Source organism: Gordionus sp. m RMFG-2023, chromosome 1 (assembly GCF_954871325.1).
Source record: "Gordionus sp. m RMFG-2023 chromosome 1, tfGorSpeb1-WG-v2, whole genome shotgun sequence".
In the NCBI taxonomy this organism is placed as follows: Eukaryota; Metazoa; Nematomorpha; class Gordioida; order Chordodea; family Parachordodidae; genus Gordionus; species Gordionus sp. m RMFG-2023.
Genome location: NC_088775.1, coordinates 68,857,190 through 68,863,333, shown reverse-complemented (window position 1 = coordinate 68,863,333; position 6,144 = coordinate 68,857,190). Strand labels below are relative to the sequence as shown.

The 6,144-nt window shown below is 24.0% G+C and overlaps 1 long non-coding RNA gene across 1 annotated transcript; it reads right to left on the bottom strand.

Annotated features, from left to right (window-relative positions):
- Window positions 1–2,280: 2,280 nt before the first annotated feature.
- On the bottom strand, window positions 2,281–2,739 carry LOC135922437 (uncharacterized). Its single transcript, XR_010570904.1, has 3 exons — window positions 2,600–2,739; window positions 2,471–2,560; window positions 2,281–2,428 (listed from the first exon to the last, which is right to left on the bottom strand). It is a non-coding gene; the product is annotated as an uncharacterized LOC135922437 (long non-coding RNA).
- Between the last annotated feature and the right edge of the window lie 3,405 nt (window positions 2,740–6,144).

The following is a 6,144-nucleotide window of genomic DNA, read 5'->3' as shown; positions in this document are numbered from 1 at the left end:
TTTTCAAAACATTATTAATTAAATTCTTATTTAATCCAGATATGCTTTTTAGCATAATTAATATACTATGCCAACGTATTGGGATATTTAATTTTAAGGTTTTCATAAGCGTGGAATTATTATTATCATTGGAATTGCCAATTTGAAAACGGGTATCCGGGTATGGATCAATGCTGTCAAGATCTAACATGTCTGATGTTAAATCTATTGTACTTAGGCATTTTCTTTGATATTCCTCGAATTCAAATTTAACCTCTGCAGTTTTATATCTTAGAGCAGTAATAATTTATCTAATTCTTTTGCAAAAAATTTCCAGACTACGGATTTTTTATTATCCAGAGTTAGGATACTAAAATTATTTATAAAATTATTAAAGTAGATGCATCCATTTTAAAAATATGTAAAATTATGGTAACTTTTGGAATTTTAGATTTTTGATTGATTGAATTCTATAATGACGTCAATACAACTATGATTTTAAAATGGTAGAAAATAAAAATTCATTCAAAATCCTTATTATTAAAAAATTACAAGAGTGATGTTGACCAATTATTAGAATAAAAAGGTAGAAAGAAATTTCTACGCCGGCCGTGCACAAACGGTAGCGTTTTCGGCGTAACCAAAAAGGTCGGCGGCCGGCCAACGGCCGCCCGCACAGGTCTAATTATTGGTAAAGTTTTTAATGACTGTACTTTTGTAATAGTAAAAAATTTATGAAAACGTTCCATTGTTAAATTCATCGAAGAAACGAGATATTTTATAGTTCCGCCACTGATGGTGATATTTGCAATGATATTCTTTTAAAATAAATTAAACATAAAAATCCATAAATAATAAAAAAGATGTTTACATTTTTTAAAAAAATGTAATAGATATCAGACCTTCATTGGTACCATTTGCATGGCCTGGCTCAAATTCTTCAGCCAGACCTGGATTTTTTAAAAATATAATAAATTTTTATAACTAATAATGGCCTGGCCCTGGTATATTTTAAAAAAATTTAGGCCTATGGGTATTTATAAAAAAAAAATTTTTAAGCCCTACTGGGGATATTTAAAACAATAAAATGCTTCTGGCCAGTGTACAGAACCCAGGCTGGACTTAGGGCTGGGCCAGCAAGTCTCTGATAATATGATCACAAAATTAATACATCTGTTAAAATAAAATGATTTACCAAATAAAATATATGCAAAAAAAATGGAAACTTCAACATGCACAATATGACAAAATGGGTAAGTCACTGAAACTCGAGGAAATTTTTAATATTATTTTATTTTTTAAATATTTATTAAAAAATAATAAATATGCGATCAGACAAATCTTAAAATTTATTTTTTCAAGTTATTACAATCTTAATGAAAATGGATATGATCATTACTCGGTCAACATAGCAAAAACTTAATAGACCAAAATAATATATCAACCATACTCAACATATTGAGCACTCATGGAGGGATCTTAGGCAAAATCCCTAGAAGTGGAAGAAAATCTTCCTCTCATTTATATATGTGAATATTCCTATTTTTGTAATGTTAAAAATATGTTCAAATTTAAGTAAATTAATTAAATTTTTAAATATAAATTTATATATAACTATTTTTGTTTTTCCTTAAAAAATATATATAACTATATTAACATTGTTTATATATTATGTTTATTCAAATAATTTGCTTAATTATCTAGTATTTGATTTAATAGTCCAAACTTAGTAGTGTCCAATATAGCAGATGCCTTTTAAATTTTTTAAATAATATACTCAATTTGTAATGTAAAATTAGAGAATTGTAAAAATTTTCACAAGAAAATAATATGCAATTCTTAAAATATTTAGTTATGTAACTTTGAATTATTATTACATCAAAAAATTTCCACTCATATCCATATAATCACATATCTATTATTTTTAAATAAAAAAATTTCCCCAAGTTTCAGTGACTTACCATAAAATGAATTATATCATTAAAAAGATATAATTTTTATCTATTTGCTTGCTTTTTAAAAAATACCCAGCAATGTGTGAGCAAAGCATGCTTACTATAAATAAGGCCTATATAATCAAAAGATTTTTTTTGTTTATATAGTAAAGAAATAACCCATATTATAAATATTTTATTGTTAATAAGTTTTTTCAATTAATTTTTTTCAAATTTTCTTAAGAATTAAAATTAGAAAAATAAATATTTTTCTCATAACTATGAAATATCTCCATTCTTTTCTTTATTGTATGAAATATCAAGCATATTGATGTTTATAGTTAATTTTTTACAATTAAAATCAATATTAATCACCAATAACTCTAAATTTATTATAATTTGCACCAAGCATTATAAAATAAATATGCCAATATATTAAAATCTACATATTAGTTTTTGATTAAATTCAAATATAAGGCAGCAATTTCTTCTTTACTTTGCAATTTTTCAAGTCCCTATACAAAAAATAAAATGAATTTATAGGCTAATAATGATACAATATGATTTTCTGGGTTTCCATTAGTTAATCTAATATCTCTTTTTAACATAGGCCTATTAAAATAACCAGCAACGTGTCGCGCATTTGGCTAAAATACTACTATGATCAGTAATTGATAAAAAGATACCTTATGAATAAAAACAAGATGAATTGCTGGTAGTATGAAAGCTGGAGCCACAAAAAATGTGGCGTACAAGACAAAACTTGGAACTATTTCATACCATCCCATAAATTTAACTTTAAATTACTATTTTATTATAATTGAAAAGTGACTGACCATTTTGACATTGAAAGATGTTTAATGTTAAAAAAAGAATCCGATAATAAAAATTTATTAATTAATATAATATAAAATAATTTTAGTGTTTTGGCTCGTATCTGTTATTAATAACATTTAAACTATTTATCCATAAAATACTACGGTTTAAATCACCAAGGCAATTTTAATTTAAAAAATATTAAATATATGAAAATGGTTAAGAGATTATATCAAAAAATAAGTCCGGAACAAATAAAAAATATATTTTTATTAGTTTATAGAAAATATAAAATTACATATATCATAGGCGTAGCCGGGGGGGGGGGGCAAGGGGAAAATCCCCCCTTCAGATATTTATTACTTTTAGTGAATATCATTTTAAGCTAATAAAAAATATCCCCCTTAGTCCTCCCCCTACTCCCTGACCCCCAAAAATGTTGCATATATCTTAAACAATAATTTGAAAGAGAGAATTTAAAAGTTGATATATTTTTTATAAAACTATTCATCATCATTTATACATTTTTGGAAAAAAGCATTTATATATAAAAAAAGTGAACCAAAAATGCTTCTTAAGAAATGGAATATAAGCCAAAGATAAGTCTCAAGACAAAAGTGAAATGTATTATAATTATTAATAATAGATCCATAAAATTACTAAATAATGTAATATATCAAATATAATTTTTTATAAAGTGAGTAATTTTAATTTATTTATTTAATAAAATTAGAATCTAATTATAAAACTATTGATAAAATTAAATCATAAATTAAATAAAAAAAATAAAGCACAATACAAACAGTGGAATATTATATTAGATTTACAGTATATCTAATTTTATCAATTATCAAATGACAATCAAGTAATCGAATTATATATTTTACAGAAAACTATAAAATATTGATAAGGACATTAGAAATTATCTTTTAAAGACATTGTGCGATGAATAATATGAAGATTAATTTTTAATAAAAATTTTATTTAAAATAAATAGATGGCGTTAAATAATTAAATGCAAATTATTGCTATATTTATTATCAAGAGCATTGATTAGTAAAATTTGTTCAAATATTAACTGTAATATAGTCTCTAACTGTCAAATATATCTTTAAAAGTGGAGTTTTACCTAGTATTTTGTAACTAATTCTATAAAATAGTGGAATATCAACTATATGACTACTTACTTTTTATAAATAAATTTCTTATACTTGTTTGGAATAAATTATTACCATGCTTTTATATTAACTAGTAGAAAGGCCGTCAAAAATGACGGGGAATGAGATTTTTATTCATTTTTTTACGATAGATGCCATGCCAGGTCCAAGCTCACAATATTAGGAAGCATATAATTATAAATAATTCTCAAGTTAATTTTATAAGGGAGGAATAAAGTAAAATATCATTCGGAGAGACCAAATGGCAAACTTAAAAAAAATAAGATTCTTGTGAATAAGTATAGAATAATTTAAATAATATATAAATATCGTAATATGTATTTTTTTGGAATAAATATAAAATCCTAAAATAGAAAACCCCGTTTAGTATTTTTTATTGAAAGAATAAAAAGGAATATTGTTAAAAAAGATAGGAACCTTAAGAATAAATATATCATTTTAATTGAATAAAAATAAATATTGTAATATATATTGATTTTAGAATAGATATAAAATCATATATAAAATTATTAATATTAAAAATAATGTATATTTTTATGAGCATTATACAAAATAATCAGCAGGAATAATAGAGTGGATCCGACAAAATGGTAAGCTTTTAAAAAAGTAGGATCCTTAAAAATTGTTATATTAATTTAGTAAAATTTTAAAAATGTACTTTGTATAATTTTCAGTTAGACAAAATATTCATCAGAGATAAAAGGGCATTATGTGCGGCACGACAAAATGGATAGCCTTAAAAATACGTAGGATGCTTAAAATAATAAAAATTTATTTAAATTATAAAAAAGTAAACAATTTTTTGGAATAGATATAAAATCATATATAAAATTATTTATAATAAAAATAATGCACTATGTATATTTTTTTGTGCGTTATACAAAATAATCAGCAGGGATAATAGAGCAATGGTGGATCCGACAAAATGGTAAGCTTTTAAAAAAGTAGGATCCTTAAAAATTGTTATATTAATTTAGTTAAATTTTAAAAATGTACTTTGTATAATTTTCAGTCAAAATATTCATCAGAGATAAAATGGCATATTGTGCGGCCCGACAAAATGGATATCTTTAAAAATACGTAGGATGCTTAAATAATATAAAATTGTTTAAATTATAAAATACTATCATACTAAGTAATGTTCACTCTTATTCGTATAAACCGGGATTAATCGGATATAACCTCACGATATACCACAATGGTTATTTTGGAAAAAATTTCCAAGCATCCAAGATATTAATAATTTTAAAAAAATTCCTCAAGCCCAGCTCAATTCCTAATAATTTTGAAAACCAAGCAATATAAATATGAGATATATTTTTTAAGCCCAGTCCAACCCATAATAATTTCGAAAAAATTTTCCCAAGCCCATAGATATTAAATTTAATTAATGAAGAGGAAATCTCTGATTTACCAATTAGTCTACAGGTAAATTATATATTTTTTAAAAAATATTCACATAAGACTAACATTTAACATTAAAAATCCCTAGGTTCAAGCCAACAATATTTGGAAAAAATTTCCAAGCATCTAAGATTTTAATAATTTAAAAAGAATTTCTCAAGCCCACCTCAATCCCTAATAATTTTGAAAACCAAGCCAATATTAATTTTGAGAAATATTTTTTAAGCCCAGTCCAACCCATAATAATTTTGAAAAAAATTTTCCAAGCCTAGAGATATTAAATTTATAATTAATGAATGAGAAATCTTTGATTTACAATTAATCTATGAGTTAACTCCTAGTTATATATGCAAAAAAACATGTGAATTCATAATAAGGGAAACTGAGAAAGCCTGGGCAAACCACTTATTAGAGAATCATGACAAAATAAGGTCTGCCCTAATATTATTATAAGAAATAAAAAATATTACCTCGTATTATTGGATATAACTCCTATTTAGCAAATAATGTATTACTTTGACAATTGGTTTTAATATGGCCTCATACAGTTGCATAGAAAACTTAAGTTATAAGATCATCTGTTAAATTGAATTTCTATATTAAATATTAATAATTTGTAATATTTTGTAAATAATGTATTACTTTTTGCAAGCATCCAAGATCTTAATAATTTAAAAAGATTTTCTCAAGCCCACCTCATAAAAATTGAATTTCTATATAAAATATTGATATTTTGTAATATTTAGTAAATAATGTAATACTTTGACAATTGGTTTTAATATGGCCTCCTACAGTTGCATAAATAATTAAGTTATAGGATCATCTGTTTGTAT